The sequence below is a fragment of the Phyllobates terribilis genome, unplaced genomic scaffold, assembly GCF_046119375.1.
Source record: "Phyllobates terribilis strain yellow unplaced genomic scaffold, ASM4611937v1 Scaffold_187__1_contigs__length_3656778, whole genome shotgun sequence".
NCBI lineage: Eukaryota > Metazoa > Chordata > Amphibia > Anura > Dendrobatidae > Phyllobates > Phyllobates terribilis.
The window spans coordinates 3,307,162-3,325,953 of record NW_027362947.1 but is presented as its reverse complement, the minus strand read 5'-3'; positions in this window follow the sequence as shown (position 1 = coordinate 3,325,953).

Here is an 18,792-nt window from a genome sequence, read left to right as displayed (position 1 = left end):
CATTTCCTCTGTAATTCCTCCTGGAAATGTAAGAACTTTACTTTCTGCACTTCCCCTGTAATCCCTCCTGGAAATGTAAGGACTCTACTTTGTGCACTTCTTCTGTAATCCCTCCTGGAAATGTAAGAACTTTACTTTGTGCACTTCCTCCGTAAATCCTCCTGGAAATGTAAGGACTCTACTTTGTGCACTTCCTCTTTAATTACTCCTGGAAATGTAAGAACTTTACTTTATCCACTTCCTCTGTAATCCCTCCTGGAAATGTAAGAACTTTACTTTATGCACTTCCTCTGTAATCCCTCCTGGAAATGTAAGAACTTTACTTTATGCACTTCCTCTGTAATCCCTCCTGGAAATGCAAGAACTTTAATTCACTTCCTCCGTAATCCCTCCTGGAAATGTAAGAAATCTACTTTGTGCACTTCCTCTGTAATCCCTCCTGGAAATGTAAGAACGTTGTGCATTTCCTCTGTAATTCCTCCTGGAAATGTAAGAACTTTACTTTATGGACTTCCTCTGTAATCCCTCCTGGAAATGTAAGAACTTTACTTTTTGCACTTCCTCTGTAATTCCTCCTGGAAATGTAAGAACTTTACTTTATGAACTTCCTCTGTAATCCCTCCTGGAAATGTAAGAACTTTACTTTTTGCACTTCCTCTGTTAATCCTCCTGGAAATGTAAGAACTCTACTTTATGCACTTCCTCTGTAATACCTCCTGGAAATGTAAGAACTCTACTTTGTGCACTTCCTCTTTAATTCCTCATGGAAATGTAAGAACTTTACTTTATGCATTTCCTCTGTAATCCTTCCTGGAAATGTAAGAACTTTACTTTTTGCACTTCCTCTGTAAATACTCCTGCAAATGTAAGAACTCTACTTTGTGCACATCCCCTGTAATCCTTCCTGGAAATGTAAGAACTCTACTTTGTGCACTTCCTCTGTAATCCCTCCTGGAAATGAAAGGACTCTACTTTCTGCACTTCCTTTTTAATTTCTCATGGAAATGTAAGAACTTTACTATATGCACTTCCTCTGTAATCGCTCCTGGAAATGTAAGAACTTTACTTTGTGCACTTCCTCTGTAAATCCTCCTGGAAATGTAAGGACTCTACTTTGTGCACTTCCTCTTTAATTACTCCTGGAAATGTAAGAACTTTACTTTATGCACATCCTCTGTAATTCCTCCTGGAAATGTAAGAACTTTACTTTATGCACTTCCTCTGTAATCCCTCCTGGAAATGTAAGAACTTTACTTTATGCACTTCCACTGTAATCCCTCCTGGAAATGTAAGAAATCTACTTTTTGCACTTCCTCTGTAATACCTCCTGGAAATGTAAGAACTCTACTTTGTGCACTTCCTCTTTAATTCCTCATGGAAATGTAAGAACTTTACTATATGCACTTCCTCTGTAATCCCTCCTGGAAATGTAAGAAATCTACTTTGTGCACTTCCACTGTAATCCCTCCTGGAAATGTAAGAAATCTACTTTGTGCACTTCAACTGTAATCCCTCCTGGAAATGTAAGAACTTTACTTTATGCACTTCCTCTGTAATCCCTCCTGGAAATGTAAGAACTTTACTTTATGCACTTCCTCTGTAATCCCTCCTGGAAATGTAAGAAATCTACTTTGTGCACTTCCTCTGTAATCCCTCCTGGAAATGTAAGAACGTTGTGCATTTCATTTGTAATTCCTCCTGGAAATGTAAGAACTTTACTTTATGCACTTCCTCTGTAATCCCTCCTGGAAATGTAAGAACTTTACTTTTTGCAATTCCTCTGTAAATACTCATGGAAATGTAAGGATTCTACTTTGTGCACTTCCTCTTTAATTCCTCATGGAAATGTAAGAACTTTACTATACGCACTTCCTCTGTAATCCCTCCTGGATATGTAAGGACTCTACTTTCTGCACTTCCTCTTTAATTCCTGATGGAAATGTAAGAACTTTACTATATGCACTTCCTCTGTAAATCCTCCTGGAAATGTAAGAACTTTACTTTATGCACTTCCTCTGTAATCCCTCCTGGAAATGTAAGAACTTTACTTTGTGCACTTCCTCTGTAAATCCTCCTGGAAATGTAAGGACTCTACTTTGTGCACTTCCCCTTTAATTACTCCTGGAAATGTAAGAACTTTACTTTATGCACTTCCTCTGTAATCCCTCCTGGAAATGTAAGAACTTTACTTTATGCACTTCCTCTGTAATCCCTCCTGGAAATGTAAGAACTTTACTTTATGCACGTCCTCCGTAATCCCTCCTGGAAATGCAAGAACTTTACTTCACTTTCTCCGTAATCCCTCCTGGAAATGTAAGAAATCTACTTTGTGCACTTCCTCTGTAATTCCTCCTGGAAATGTAAGAACGTTGTGCATTTCCTCTGTAATTCCTCCTGGAAATGTAAGAACTTTACTTTTTCCACTTCCTCTGTAATTCCTCCTGGAAATGTAAGAACTTTACTTTATGGACTTCCTCTGTAATTCCTCCTGGAAATGTAAGAACTTTACTTTATGCACTTCCTCTGTAATTCCTCCTGGAAATGTAATAACTTTGCTTTATGCACTTCCTTTGTAATCCCTCCTGGAAATGTATGAACTTTACTTTAGGCACTTCCTCTGTAATCTCTCCTGGAAATGTAAGAACTTTACTTTATGCACTTCCTCTGTAATCCCTCCTGGAAACGTAAGAAATCTACTTTGTGCACTTCCTCTGTAATCCCTCCTGGAAATGTAAGAACGTTGTGCATTTCCTCTGTAATTCCTCCTGGAAATGTAAGAACTTTACTTTCTGCACTTCCCCTGTAATCCCTCCTGGAAATGTAAGAACTTTACTTTATGGACTTCCTCTGTAATTCCTCCTGGAAATGTAAGAACTTTACTTTATGCACTTCCTCTGTAATCCCTCCTGGAAAAGTAACAACTTTGCTTTATGCACTTCCTCTGTAATCCCTCCTGGAAATGTAAGAACTTTACTTTATGCACTTCCTCTGTAATCCCTCCTGGAAATGTAAGAAATCTACTTTGTGCACTTCCTCTGTAATCCCTCCTGGAAATGTAAGAAATCTACTTTGTGCACTTCCTCTGTAATCCCTCCTGGAAATGTAAGAAATCTACTTTGTGTACTTCCTCTGTAATCCCTCCTGGAAATGTAAGAACGTTGTGCATTTCCTCTGTAATTCCTCCTGGAAATGTAAGAACTTTACTTTCTGCACTTCCCCTGTAATCCCTCCTGGAAATGTAAGGACTCTACTTTGTGCACTTCTTCTGTAATCCCTCCTGGAAATGTAAGAACTTTACTTTGTGCACTTCCTCCGTAAATCCTCCTGGAAATGTAAGGACTCTACTTTGTGCACTTCCTCTTTAATTACTCCTGGAAATGTAAGAACTTTACTTTATCCACTTCCTCTGTAATCCCTCCTGGAAATGTAAGAACTTTACTTTATGCACTTCCTCTGTAATCCCTCCTGGAAATGTAAGAACTTTACTTTATGCACTTCCTCTGTAATCCCTCCTGGAAATGCAAGAACTTTAATTCACTTCCTCCGTAATCCCTCCTGGAAATGTAAGAAATCTACTTTGTGCACTTCCTCTGTAATCCCTCCTGGAAATGTAAGAACGTTGTGCATTTCCTCTGTAATTCCTCCTGGAAATGTAAGAACTTTACTTTATGGACTTCCTCTGTAATCCCTCCTGGAAATGTAAGAACTTTACTTTTTGCACTTCCTCTGTAATTCCTCCTGGAAATGTAAGAACTTTACTTTATGAACTTCCTCTGTAATCCCTCCTGGAAATGTAAGAACTTTACTTTTTGCACTTCCTCTGTTAATCCTCCTGGAAATGTAAGAACTCTACTTTATGCACTTCCTCTGTAATACCTCCTGGAAATGTAAGAACTCTACTTTGTGCACTTCCTCTTTAATTCCTCATGGAAATGTAAGAACTTTACTTTATGCATTTCCTCTGTAATCCTTCCTGGAAATGTAAGAACTTTACTTTTTGCACTTCCTCTGTAAATACTCCTGCAAATGTAAGAACTCTACTTTGTGCACATCCCCTGTAATCCTTCCTGGAAATGTAAGAACTCTACTTTGTGCACTTCCTCTGTAATCCCTCCTGGAAATGAAAGGACTCTACTTTCTGCACTTCCTTTTTAATTTCTCATGGAAATGTAAGAACTTTACTATATGCACTTCCTCTGTAATCGCTCCTGGAAATGTAAGAACTTTACTTTGTGCACTTCCTCTGTAAATCCTCCTGGAAATGTAAGGACTCTACTTTGTGCACTTCCTCTTTAATTACTCCTGGAAATGTAAGAACTTTACTTTATGCACATCCTCTGTAATTCCTCCTGGAAATGTAAGAACTTTACTTTATGCACTTCCTCTGTAATCCCTCCTGGAAATGTAAGAACTTTACTTTATGCACTTCCACTGTAATCCCTCCTGGAAATGTAAGAAATCTACTTTTTGCACTTCCTCTGTAATACCTCCTGGAAATGTAAGAACTCTACTTTGTGCACTTCCTCTTTAATTCCTCATGGAAATGTAAGAACTTTACTATATGCACTTCCTCTGTAATCCCTCCTGGAAATGTAAGAAATCTACTTTGTGCACTTCCACTGTAATCCCTCCTGGAAATGTAAGAAATCTACTTTGTGCACTTCAACTGTAATCCCTCCTGGAAATGTAAGAACTTTACTTTATGCACTTCCTCTGTAATCCCTCCTGGAAATGTAAGAACTTTACTTTATGCACTTCCTCTGTAATCCCTCCTGGAAATGTAAGAAATCTACTTTGTGCACTTCCTCTGTAATCCCTCCTGGAAATGTAAGAACGTTGTGCATTTCATTTGTAATTCCTCCTGGAAATGTAAGAACTTTACTTTATGCACTTCCTCTGTAATCCCTCCTGGAAATGTAAGAACTTTACTTTTTGCAATTCCTCTGTAAATACTCATGGAAATGTAAGGATTCTACTTTGTGCACTTCCTCTTTAATTCCTCATGGAAATGTAAGAACTTTACTATACGCACTTCCTCTGTAATCCCTCCTGGATATGTAAGGACTCTACTTTCTGCACTTCCTCTTTAATTCCTGATGGAAATGTAAGAACTTTACTATATGCACTTCCTCTGTAAATCCTCCTGGAAATGTAAGAACTTTACTTTATGCACTTCCTCTGTAATCCCTCCTGGAAATGTAAGAACTTTACTTTGTGCACTTCCTCTGTAAATCCTCCTGGAAATGTAAGGACTCTACTTTGTGCACTTCCCCTTTAATTACTCCTGGAAATGTAAGAACTTTACTTTATGCACTTCCTCTGTAATCCCTCCTGGAAATGTAAGAACTTTACTTTATGCACTTCCTCTGTAATCCCTCCTGGAAATGTAAGAACTTTACTTTATGCACGTCCTCCGTAATCCCTCCTGGAAATGCAAGAACTTTACTTCACTTTCTCCGTAATCCCTCCTGGAAATGTAAGAAATCTACTTTGTGCACTTCCTCTGTAATTCCTCCTGGAAATGTAAGAACGTTGTGCATTTCCTCTGTAATTCCTCCTGGAAATGTAAGAACTTTACTTTTTCCACTTCCTCTGTAATTCCTCCTGGAAATGTAAGAACTTTACTTTATGGACTTCCTCTGTAATTCCTCCTGGAAATGTAAGAACTTTACTTTATGCACTTCCTCTGTAATTCCTCCTGGAAATGTAATAACTTTGCTTTATGCACTTCCTTTGTAATCCCTCCTGGAAATGTATGAACTTTACTTTAGGCACTTCCTCTGTAATCTCTCCTGGAAATGTAAGAACTTTACTTTATGCACTTCCTCTGTAATCCCTCCTGGAAACGTAAGAAATCTACTTTGTGCACTTCCTCTGTAATCCCTCCTGGAAATGTAAGAACGTTGTGCATTTCCTCTGTAATTCCTCCTGGAAATGTAAGAACTTTACTTTCTGCACTTCCCCTGTAATCCCTCCTGGAAATGTAAGAACTTTACTTTATGGACTTCCTCTGTAATTCCTCCTGGAAATGTAAGAACTTTACTTTATGCACTTCCTCTGTAATCCCTCCTGGAAAAGTAACAACTTTGCTTTATGCACTTCCTCTGTAATCCCTCCTGGAAATGTAAGAACTTTACTTTATGCACTTCCTCTGTAATCCCTCCTGGAAATGTAAGAAATCTACTTTGTGCACTTCCTCTGTAATCCCTCCTGGAAATGTAAGAAATCTACTTTGTGTACTTCCTCTGTAATCCCTCCTGGAAATGTAAGAACGTTGTGCATTTCCTCTGTAATTCCTCCTGGAAATGTAAGAACTTTACTTTCTGCACTTCCCCTGTAATCCCTCCTGGAAATGTAAGGACTCTACTTTGTGCACTTCTTCTGTAATCCCTCCTGGAAATGTAAGAACTTTACTTTGTGCACTTCCTCCGTAAATCCTCCTGGAAATGTAAGGACTCTACTTTGTGCACTTCCTCTTTAATTACTCCTGGAAATGTAAGAACTTTACTTTATCCACTTCCTCTGTAATCCCTCCTGGAAATGTAAGAACTTTACTTTATGCACTTCCTCTGTAATCCCTCCTGGAAATGTAAGAACTTTAATTTATGCACTTCCTCTGTAATCCCTCCTGGAAATGCAAGAACTTTAATTCACTTCCTCCGTAATCCCTCCTGGAAATGTAAGAAATCTACTTTGTGCACTTCCTCTGTAATCCCTCCTGGAAATGTAAGAACGTTGTGCATTTCCTCTGTAATTCCTCCTGGAAATGTAAGAACTTTACTTTATGGACTTCCTCTGTAATCCCTCCTGGAAATGTAAGAACTTTACTTTTTGCACTTCCTCTGTAATTCCTCCTGGAAATGTAAGAACTTTACTTTATGAACTTCCTCTGTAATCCCTCCTGGAAATGTAAGAACTTTACTTTTTGCACTTCCTCTGTTAATCCTCCTGGAAATGTAAGAACTCTACTTCATGCACTTCCTCTGTAATACCTCCTGGAAATGTAAGAACTCTACTTTGTGCACTTCCTCTTTAATTCCTCATGGAAATGTAAGAACTTTACTTTATGCATTTCCTCTGTAATCCTTCCTGGAAATGTAAGAACTTTACTTTTTGCACTTCCTCTGTAAATACTCCTGCAAATGTAAGAACTCTACTTTGTGCACATCCCCTGTAATCCTTCCTGGAAATGTAAGAACTCTACTTTGTGCACTTCCTCTGTAATCCCTCCTGGAAATGAAAGGACTCTACTTTCTGCACTTCCTTTTTAATTTCTCATGGAAATGTAAGAACTTTACTATATGCACTTCCTCTGTAATCGCTCCTGGAAATGTAAGAACTTTACTTTGTGCACTTCCTCTGTAAATCCTCCTGGAAATGTAAGGACTCTACTTTGTGCACTTCCTCTTTAATTACTCCTGGAAATGTAAGAACTTTACTTTATGCACATCCTCTGTAATTCCTCCTGGAAATGTAAGAACTTTACTTTATGCACTTCCTCTGTAATCCCTCCTGGAAATGTAAGAACTTTACTTTATGCACTTCCACTGTAATCCCTCCTGGAAATGTAAGAAATCTACTTTTTGCACTTCCTCTGTAATACCTCCTGGAAATGTAAGAACTCTACTTTGTGCACTTCCTCTTTAATTCCTCATGGAAATGTAAGAACTTTACTATATGCACTTCCTCTGTAATCCCTCCTGGAAATGTAAGAAATCTACTTTGTGCACTTCCACTGTAATCCCTCCTGGAAATGTAAGAAATCTACTTTGTGCACTTCAACTGTAATCCCTCCTGGAAATGTAAGAACTTTACTTTATGCACTTCCTCTGTAATCCCTCCTGGAAATGTAAGAACTTTACTTTATGCACTTCCTCTGTAATCCCTCCTGGAAATGTAAGAAATCTACTTTGTGCACTTCCTCTGTAATCCCTCCTGGAAATGTAAGAACGTTGTGCATTTCATTTGTAATTCCTCCTGGAAATGTAAGAACTTTACTTTATGCACTTCCTCTGTAATCCCTCCTGGAAATGTAAGAACTTTACTTTTTGCAATTCCTCTGTAAATACTCATGGAAATGTAAGGATTCTACTTTGTGCACTTCCTCTTTAATTCCTCATGGAAATGTAAGAACTTCACTATACGCACTTCCTCTGTAATCCCTCCTGGATATGTAAGGACTCTACTTTCTGCACTTCCTCTTTAATTCCTGATGGAAATGTAAGAACTTTACTATATGCACTTCCTCTGTAAATCCTCCTGGAAATGTAAGAACTTTACTTTATGCACTTCCTCTGTAATCCCTCCTGGAAATGTAAGAACTTTACTTTGTGCACTTCCTCTGTAAATCCTCCTGGAAATGTAAGGACTCTACTTTGTGCACTTCCCCTTTAATTACTCCTGGAAATGTAAGAACTTTACTTTATGCACTTCCTCTGTAATCCCTCCTGGAAATGTAAGAACTTTACTTTATGCACTTCCTCTGTAATCCCTCCTGGAAATGTAAGAACTTTACTTTATGCACTTCCTCCGTAATCCCTCCTGGAAATGCAAGAACTTTACTTCACTTTCTCCGTAATCCCTCCTGGAAATGTAAGAAATCTACTTTGTGCACTTCCTCTGTAATTCCTCCTGGAAATGTAAGAACGTTGTGCATTTCCTCTGTAATTCCTCCTGGAAATGTAAGAACTTTACTTTTTCCACTTCCTCTGTAATTCCTCCTGGAAATGTAAGAACTTTACTTTATGGACTTCCTCTGTAATTCCTCCTGGAAATGTAGGAACGTTGTGCATTTCCTCTGTAATTCCTCCTGGAAATGTAAGAACTTTACTTTCTGCACTTCCCCTGTAATCCCTCCTGGAAATGCAAGAACTTTACTTCACTTTCTCCGTAATCCCTCCTGGAAATGTAAGAAATCTACTTTGTGCACTTCCTCTGTAATTCCTCCTGGAAATGTAAGAACGTTGTGCATTTCCTCTGTAATTCCTCCTGGAAATGTAAGAACTTTACTTTTTCCACTTCCTCTGTAATTCCTCCTGGAAATGTAAGAACTTTACTTTATGGACTTCCTCTGTAATTCCTCCTGGAAATGTAAGAACTTTACTTCATGCACTTCCTCTGTAATTCCTCCTGGAAATGTAATAACTTTGCTTTATGCACTTCCTTTGTAATCCCTCCTGGAAATGTATGAACTTTACTTTAGGCACTTCCTCTGTAATCTCTCCTGGAAATGTAAGAACTTTACTTTATGCACTTCCTCTGTAATCCCTCCTGGAAACTTAAGAAATCTACTTTGTGCACTTCCTCTGTAATCCCTCCTGGAAATGTAAGAATGTTGTGCATTTCCTCTGTAATTCCTCCTGGAAATGTAAGAACTTTACTTTCTGCACTTCCCCTGTAATCCCTCCTGGAAATGTAAGAACTTTACTTTATGGACTTCCTCTGTAATTCCTCCTGGAAATGTAAGAACTTTACTTTATGCACTTCCTCTGTAATCCCTCCTGGAAAAGTAACAACTTTGCTTTATGCACTTCCTCTGTAATCCCTCCTGGAAATGTAAGAACTTTACTTTATGCACTTCCTCTGTAATCCCTCCTGGAAATGTAAGAAATCTACTTTGTGCACTTCCTCTGTAATCCCTCCTGGAAATGTAAGAAATCTACTTTGTGTACTTCCTCTGTAATCCCTCCTGGAAATGTAAGAACGTTGTGCATTTCCTCTGTAATTCCTCCTGGAAATGTAAGAACTTTACTTTCTGCACTTCCCCTGTAATCCCTCCTGGAAATGTAAGGACTCTACTTTGTGCACTTCTTCTGTAATCCCTCCTGGAAATGTAAGAACTTTACTTTGTGCACTTCCTCCGTAAATCCTCCTGGAAATGTAAGGACTCTACTTTGTGCACTTCCTCTTTAATTACTCCTGGAAATGTAAGAACTTTACTTTATCCACTTCCTCTGTAATCCCCCCTGGAAATGTAAGAACTTTACTTTATGCACTTCCTCTGTAATCCCTCCTGGAAATGTAAGAACTTTACTTTATGCACTTCCTCTGTAATCCCTCCTGGAAATGCAAGAACTTTAATTCACTTCCTCCGTAATCCCTCCTGGAAATGTAAGAAATCTACTTTGTGCACTTCCTCTGTAATCCCTCCTGGAAATGTAAGAACGTTGTGCATTTCCTCTGTAATTCCTCCTGGAAATGTAAGAACTTTACTTTATGGACTTCCTCTGTAATCCCTCCTGGAAATGTAAGAACTTTACTTTTTGCACTTCCTCTGTAATTCCTCCTGGAAATGTAAGAACTTTACTTTATGAACTTCCTCTGTAATCCCTCCTGGAAATGTAAGAACTTTACTTTTTGCACTTCCTCTGTTAATCCTCCTGGAAATGTAAGAACTCTACTTTATGCACTTCCTCTGTAATACCTCCTGGAAATGTAAGAACTCTACTTTGTGCACTTCCTCTTTAATTCCTCATGGAAATGTAAGAACTTTACTTTATGCATTTCCTCTGTAATCCTTCCTGGAAATGTAAGAACTTTACTTTTTGCACTTCCTCTGTAAATACTCCTGCAAATGTAAGAACTCTACTTTGTGCACATCCCCTGTAATCCTTCCTGGAAATGTAAGAACTCTACTTTGTGCACTTCCTCTGTAATCCCTCCTGGAAATGAAAGGACTCTACTTTCTGCACTTCCTTTTTAATTCCTCATGGAAATGTAAGAACTTTACTATATGCACTTCCTCTGTAATTACTCCTGGAAATGTAAGAACTTTACTTTATGCACTTCCCCTGTAATCCCTCCTGGAAATGTAAGGACTCTACTTTGTGCACTTCCTCTGTAATCCCTCCTGGAAATGTAAGAACTTTACTTTGTGCACTTCCTCTGTAAATCCTCCTGGAAATGTAAGGACTCTACTTTGTGCACTTCCTCTTTTATTACTCCTGGAAATGTAAGAACTTTACTTCATGCACTTCCTCTGTAATCCCTCCTGGAAATGTAAGAACTTTACTTTATGCACTTCCTCTGTAATCCCTCCTGTAAATGTAAGAACTTTACTTTATGCACTTCCTCTGTAATCCCTCCTGGAAATGTAAGAACTTTACTTTATGCACTTCCTCTGTAATCCCTCCTGGAAATGCAAGAACTTTACTTCACTTCCTCCGTAATCCCTCCTGGAAATGTAAGAAATCTACTTTGTGCACTTCCTCTGTAATCCCTCCTGGAAATGTAAGAACGTTGTGCATTTCCTCTGTAATTCCTCCTGGAAATGTAAGAACTTTACTTTATGGACTTCCTCTGTAATCCCTCCTGGAAATGTAAGAACTTTACTTTTTGCACTTCCTCTGTAATTCCTCCTGGAAATGTAAGAACTTTACTTTATGGACTTCCTCTGTAATTCCTCCTGGAAATGTAAGAACTTTACTTTCTGCACTTCCTCTGTAATCCCTCCTGGAAATGTAAGAACTTTGCTTTATGCACTTCCTCTGTAATTCCTCCTGGAAATGTATGAACTTTACTTTATGCACTTCCTCTGTAATCCCTCCTGGAAATGTAAGAACTTTACTTTATGCACTTCCTCTGTAATCCCTCCTGGAAATGTAAGAACTTTACTTTATGCACTTCCTCTGTATTCCCTCCTGGAAACGTAAGAACTTTACTTTATGCACTTCCTCTGTAATCCCTCCTGGAAATGTATGAACTTTACTTTATGCACTTCCTCTGTAATCCCTCCTGGAAACGTAAGAACTTTACTTTATGCACTTCCTCTGTAATCCCTCCTGGAAATGTAAGAACTCTACTTTGTGCACTTCCTCTGTAATCCCTCCTGGAAATGTAAGAACGTTGTGCATTTCCTCTGTAATTCCTCCTGGAAATGTAAGAACTTTACTTTCTGCACTTCCCCTGTAATCCCTCCTGGAAATGTAAGAACTTTACTTTATGGACTTCCTCTGTAATTCCTCCTGGAAATGTAAGAACTTTACTTTATGCACTTCCTCTGTAATCCCTTCTGGAAAAGTAAGAACTTTGCTTTATGCACTTCCTCTGTAATCCCTCCTGGAAATGTAAGAACTTTACTTTATGCACTTCCTCTGTAATCCCTCCTGGAAATGTAAGAACTTTACTTTATGCACTTCCCCTGTAATCCCTCCTGGAAATGTAAGAAATCTACTTTGTGCACTTCCTCTGTAATCCCTCCTGGAAATGTAAGAACGTTGTGCATTTCCTCTGTAATTCCTCCTGGAAATGTAAGAACTTTACTTTCTGCACTTCCCCTGTAATCCCTCCTGGAAATGTAAGGACTCTACTTTGTGCACTTCCTCTGTAATCCCTCCTGGAAATGTAAGAACTTTACTTTGTGCACTTCCTCTGTAAATCCTCCTGGAAATGTAAGGATTCTACTTTGTGCACTTCCTCTTTTATTACTCCTGGAAATGTAAGAACTTTACTTTATGCACTTCCTCTGTAATCCCTCCTGGAAATGTAAGAACTTTACTTTATTCACTTCCTCTGTAATCCCTCCTGTAAATGTAAGAACTTTACTTTATGCACTTCCTCTGTAATCCCTCCTGGAAATGTAAGAACTTTACTTTATGCACTTCCTCTGTAATCCCTCCTGGAAATGCAAGAACTTTACTTCACTTCCTCCGTAATCCCTCCTGGAAATGTAGGAAATCTACTTTGTGCACTTCCTCTGTAATCCCTCCTGGAAATGTAAGAACGTTGTGCATTTCCTCTGTAATTCCTCCTGGAAATGTAAGAACTTTACTTTATGGACTTCCTCTGTAATCCCTCCTGGAAATGTAAGAACTTTACTTTTTGCACTTCCTCTGTAATTCCTCCTGGAAATGTAAGAACTTTACTTTATGGACTTCCTCTGTAATTCCTCCTGGAAATGTAAGAACTTTACTTTCTGCACTTCCTCTGTAATCCCTCCTGGAAATGTAAGAACTTTGCTTTATGCACTTCCTCTGTAATTCCTCCTGGAAATGTATGAACTTTACTTTATGCACTTCCTCTGTAATCCCTCCTGGAAATGTAAGAACTTTACTTTATGCACTTCCTCTGTAATCCCTCCTGGAAACGTAAGAAATCTACTTTGTGCACTTCCTCTGTAATTCCTCCTGGAAATGTAAGAACTTTACTTTCTGCACTTCCCCTGTAATCCCTCCTGGAAATGTAAGAACTTTACTTTATGCACTTCCTCTGTAATCCCTCCTGGAAATGTAAGAACTTTGCTTTATGCACTTCCTCTGTAATCCCTCCTGGAAATGTATGAACTTTACTTTATGCACTTCCTCTGTAATCCCTCCTGGAAATGTAAGAACTTTACTTCATGCACTTCCTCTGTAATCCCTCCTGGAAACGTAAGAACTTTACTTTATGCACTTCCTCTGTAATCCCTCCTGGAAATGTAAGAACTTTACTTTATGCACTTCCTCTTTAATCCCTCCTGGAAACGTAAGAACTTTACTTTATGCACTTCCTCTGTAATCCCTCCTGGAAATGTAAGAACTTTACTTTATGCACTTCCTTTGTATTCCCTCCTGGAAACGTAAGAACTTTACTTTATGCACTTCCTCTGTAATCCCTCCTGGAAATGTATGAACTTTACTTTATGCACTTCCTCTGTAATCCCTCCTGGAAATGTAAGAACTTTACTTTATGCACTTCCTCTGTAATCCCTCCTGGAAACGTAAGAACTTTACTTTATGCACTTCCTCTGTAATCCCTCCTGGAAATGTAAGAACTCTACTTTGTGCACTTCCTCTGTAATCCCTCCTGGAAATGTAAGAACGTTGTGCATTTCCTCTGTAATTCCTCCTGGAAATGTAAGAACTTTACTTTCTGCACTTCCCCTGTAATCCCTCCTGGAAATGTAAGAACTTTACTTTATGCACTTCCTCTGTAATCCCTCCTGGAAATGTAAGAACTTTGCTTTATGCACTTCCTCTGTAATCCCTCCTGGAAATGTAAGAACTTTGCTTTATGCACTTCCTCTGTAATCCCTCCTTGAAATATATGAACTTTACTTTATGCACTTCCTCTGTAATCCCTCCTGGAAATGTAAGAACTTTGCTTTATGCACTTCCTCTGTAATTCCTCCTGGAAATGTATGAACTTTACTTTATGCACTTCCTCTGTAATCCCTCCTGGAAATGTAAGAACTTTACTTTATGCACTTCCTCTGTAATCCCTCCTGGAAACGTAAGAAATCTACTTTGTGCACTTCCTCTGTAATCCCTCCTGGAAATGTAAGAACGTTGTGCATTTCCTCTGTAATTCCTCCTGGAAATGTAAGAACTTTACTTTCTGCACTTCCCCTGTAATCCCTCCTGGAAATGTAAGAACTTTACTTTATGCACTTCCTCTGTAATCCCTCCTGGAAATGTAAGAACTTTGCTTTATGCACTTCCTCTGTAATCCCTCCTGGAAATGTATGAACTTTACTTTATGCACTTCCTCTGTAATCCCTCCTGGAAATGTAAGAACTTTACTTCATGCACTTCCTCTGTAATCCCTCCTGGAAACGTAAGAACTTTACTTTATGCACTTCCTCTGTAATCCCTCCTGGAAATGTAAGAACTTTACTTTATGCACTTCCTCTTTAATCCCTCCTGGAAACGTAAGAACTTTACTTTATGCACTTCCTCTGTAATCCCTCCTGGAAATGTAAGAACTTTACTTTATGCACTTCCTTTGTATTCCCTCCTGGAAACGTAAGAACTTTACTTTATGCACTTCCTCTGTAATCCCTCCTGGAAATGTATGAACTTTACTTTATGCACTTCCTCTGTAATCCCTCCTGGAAATGTAAGAACTTTACTTTATGCACTTCCTCTGTAATCCCTCCTGGAAACGTAAGAACTTTACTTTATGCACTTCCTCTGTAATCCCTCCTGGAAATGTAAGAACTCTACTTTGTGCACTTCCTCTGTAATCCCTCCTGGAAATGTAAGAACGTTGTGCATTTCCTCTGTAATTCCTCCTGGAAATGTAAGAACTTTACTTTCTGCACTTCCCCTGTAATCCCTCCTGGAAATGTAAGAACTTTACTTTATGCACTTCCTCTGTAATCCCTCCTGGAAATGTAAGAACTTTGCTTTATGCACTTCCTCTGTAATCCCTCCTGGAAATGTAAGAACTTTGCTTTATGCACTTCCTCTGTAATCTCTCCTTGAAATATATGAACTTTACTTTATGCACTTCCTCTGTAATCCCTCCTGGAAATGTAAGAACTTTACTTCATGCACTTCCTCTGTAACCCCTCCTGGAAACGTAAGAACTTTACTTTATGCACTTCCTCTGTAATCCCTCCTGGAAATGTAAGAACTTTACTTTATGCACTTCCTCTTTAATCCCTCCTGGAAACGTAAGAACTTTACTTCATGCACTTCCTCTGTAATCCCTCCTGGAAATGTAAGAACTTTATGCACTTCCTCTGTATTCCCTCCTGGAAATGTAAGAACTTTACTTTATGCACTTCCTCTGTAATCCCTCCTGGAAATGTATGAACTTTACTTTATGCACTTCCTCTGTAATCCCTCCTGGAAATGTAAGAACTTTACTTTATGCACTTCCTCTGTAATCCCTCCTGGAAACGTAAGAACTTTACTTTATGCACTTCCTCTGTAATCCCTCCTGGAAATGTAAGAACTCTACTTTGTGCACTTCCTCTGTAATCCCTCCTGGAAATGTAAGAACGTTGTGCATTTGCTCTGTAATTCCTCCTGGAAATGTAAGAACTTTACTTTCTGCACTTCCCCTGTAATCCCTCCTGGAAATGTAAGAACTTTACTTTATGGACTTCCTCTGTAATCCCTCCTGGAAATGTAAGAACTTTACTTCATGCACTTCCTCTGTAATCCCTCCTGGAAATGTAAGAACTTTACTTTATGCACTTCCTCTGTAATCCCTCCTGGAAATGTAAGAAATCTACTTTGTGCACTTCCTCTGTAATCCCTCCTGGAAATGTAAGAACGTTGTGCATTTCCTCTGTAATTCCTCCTGGAAATGTAAGAACTTTACTTTCTGCACTTCCCCTGTAATCCCTCCTGGAAATGTAAGGACTCTACTTTGTGCACTTCCTCTGTAATCCCTCCTGGAAATGTAAGAACTTTACTTTGTGCACTTCCTCTGTAAATCCTCCTGGAAATGTAAGGACTCTACTTTGTGCACTTCCTCTTTTATTACTCCTGGAAATGTAAGAACTTTACTTTATGCACTTCCTCTGTAATCCCTCCTGGAAATGTAAGAAATCTACTTTCTGCACTTCCTCTGTAATCTCTCCTGGAAATGTAAGAACGTTGTGCATTTCCTCTGTAATTCCTCCTGGAAATGTAAGAACTTTACTTTATGGACTTCTTCTGTAATCCCTCCTGGAAATGTAAGAACTTTACTTTTTGCACTTCCTCTGTAATTCCTCCTGGAAATGTAAGAAGTTTACATTATGGACTTCCTCTGTAATCCCTCCTGGAAATGTAAGAACTTTACTTTTTGCACTTCCTCTGTTAATCCTCCTGGAAATGTATGAACTTTACTTTATGCACTTCCTCTGTAATCCCTCCTGGAAATGTAAGAACTTTACTTTATGCACTTCCTCTGTAATCCCTCCTGGAAACGTAAGAACTTTACTTTATGCACTTCCTCTGTAATCCCTCCTGGAAATGTAAGAACTCTACTTTGTGCACTTCCTCTGTAATCCCTCCTGGAAATGTAAGAACGTTGTGCATTTGCTCTGTAATTCCTCCTGGAAATGTAAGAACTTTACTTTCTGCACTTCCCCTGTAATCCCTCCTGGAAATGTAAGAACTTTACTTTATGGACTTCCTCTGTAATCCCTCCTGGAAATGTAAGAACTTTACTTCATGCACTTCCTCTGTAATCCCTCCTGGAAATGTAAGAACTTTACTTTATGCACTTCCTCTGTAATCCCTCCTGGAAATGTAAGAAATCTACTTTGTGCACTTCCTCTGTAATCCCTCCTGGAAATGTAAGAACGTTGTGCATTTCCTCTGTAATTCCTCCTGGAAATGTAAGAACTTTACTTTCTGCACTTCCCCTGTAATCCCTCCTGGAAATGTAAGGACTCTACTTTGTGCACTTCCTCTGTAATCCCTCCTGGAAATGTAAGAACTTTACTTTGTGCACTTCCTCTGTAAATCCTCCTGGAAATGTAAGGACTCTACTTTGTGCACTTCCTCTTTTATTACTCCTGGAAATGTAAGAACTTTACTTTATGCACTTCCTCTGTAATCCCTCCTGGAAATGTAAGAAATCTACTTTCTGCACTTCCTCTGTAATCTCTCCTGGAAATGTAAGAACGTTGTGCATTTCCTCTGTAATTCCTCCTGGAAATGTAAGAACTTTACTTTATGGACTTCTTCTGTAATCCCTCCTGGAAATGTAAGAACTTTACTTTTTGCACTTCCTCTGTAATTCCTCCTGGAAATGTAAGAAGTTTACATTATGGACTTCCTCTGTAATCCCTCCTGGAAATGTAAGAACTTTACTTTTTGCACTTCCTCTGTTAATCCTCCTGGAAATGTAAGAACTCTACTTTATGCACTTCCTCTGTAATACCTCCTGGAAATGTAAGAACTCTACTTTGTGCACTTCCTCTTTAATTCCTCATGGAAATGTAAGAACTTTACTTTATGCATTTCCTCTGTAATCCCTCCTGTAAATGTAAGAACTTTACTTTTTGCACTTACTCTGTAAATACTCCTGCAAATGTAAGAACTCTACTTTGTGCACATCCCCTGTAATCCTTCCTGGAAATGTAAGAACTCTACTTTGTGCACTTCCTCTGTAATCCCTCCTGGAAATGAAAGGACTCTACTTTCTGCACTTCCTTTTTAATTCCTCATGGAAATGTAAGAACTTTACTATATGCACTTCCTCTGTAATCGCTCCTGGAAATGTAAGAACTTTACTTTGTGCACTTCCTCTGTAAATCCTCCTGGAAATGTAAGGACTCTACTTTGTGCACTTCCTCTTTAATTACTCCTGGAAATGTAAGAACTTTACTTTATGCACATCCTCTGTAATCCCTCCTGGAAATGTAAGAACTTTACTTTATGCACTTCCTCTGTAATCCCTCCTGGAAATGTAAGAACTTTACTTTATGCACTTCCACTGTAATCCCTCCTGGAAATGTAAGAAATCTACTTTGTGCACTTCCTCTGTAATCTCTCCTGGAAGTGTAAGAACTTTACTTTATGCACTTCCTCTGTAATCCCTCCTGGAAATGTAAGAACTTTGCTTTATGCACTTCCTCTGTAATCCCTCCTGGAAATGTATGAACTTTACTTTATGCACTTCCTCTGTAATCTCTCCTGGAAATGTAAGAACTTTACTTTATGCACTTCCTCTGTAATCCCTCCTGGAAACGTAAGAAATCTACTTTGTGCACTTCCTCTGTAATCCCTCCTGGAAATGTAAGAACGTTGTGCATTTCCTCTGTAATTCCTCCTGGAAATGTAAGAACTTTACTTTCTGCACTTCCCCTGTAATCCCTCCTGGAAATGTAAGAACTTTACTTTATGCACTTCCTCTGTAATCCCTCCTGGAAATGTAACAACTTTGCTTTATGCACTTCCTCTGTAATCCCTCCTGGAAATGTAAGAACTTTACTTTATGCACTTCCTCTGTAATCCCTCCTGGAAATGTAAGAAATCTACTTTGTGCACTTCCTCTGTAATCCCTCCTGGAAATGTAAGAAATCTACTTTGTGTACTTCCTCTGTAATCCCTCCTGGAAATGTAAGAACGTGCATTTCCTCTGTAATTC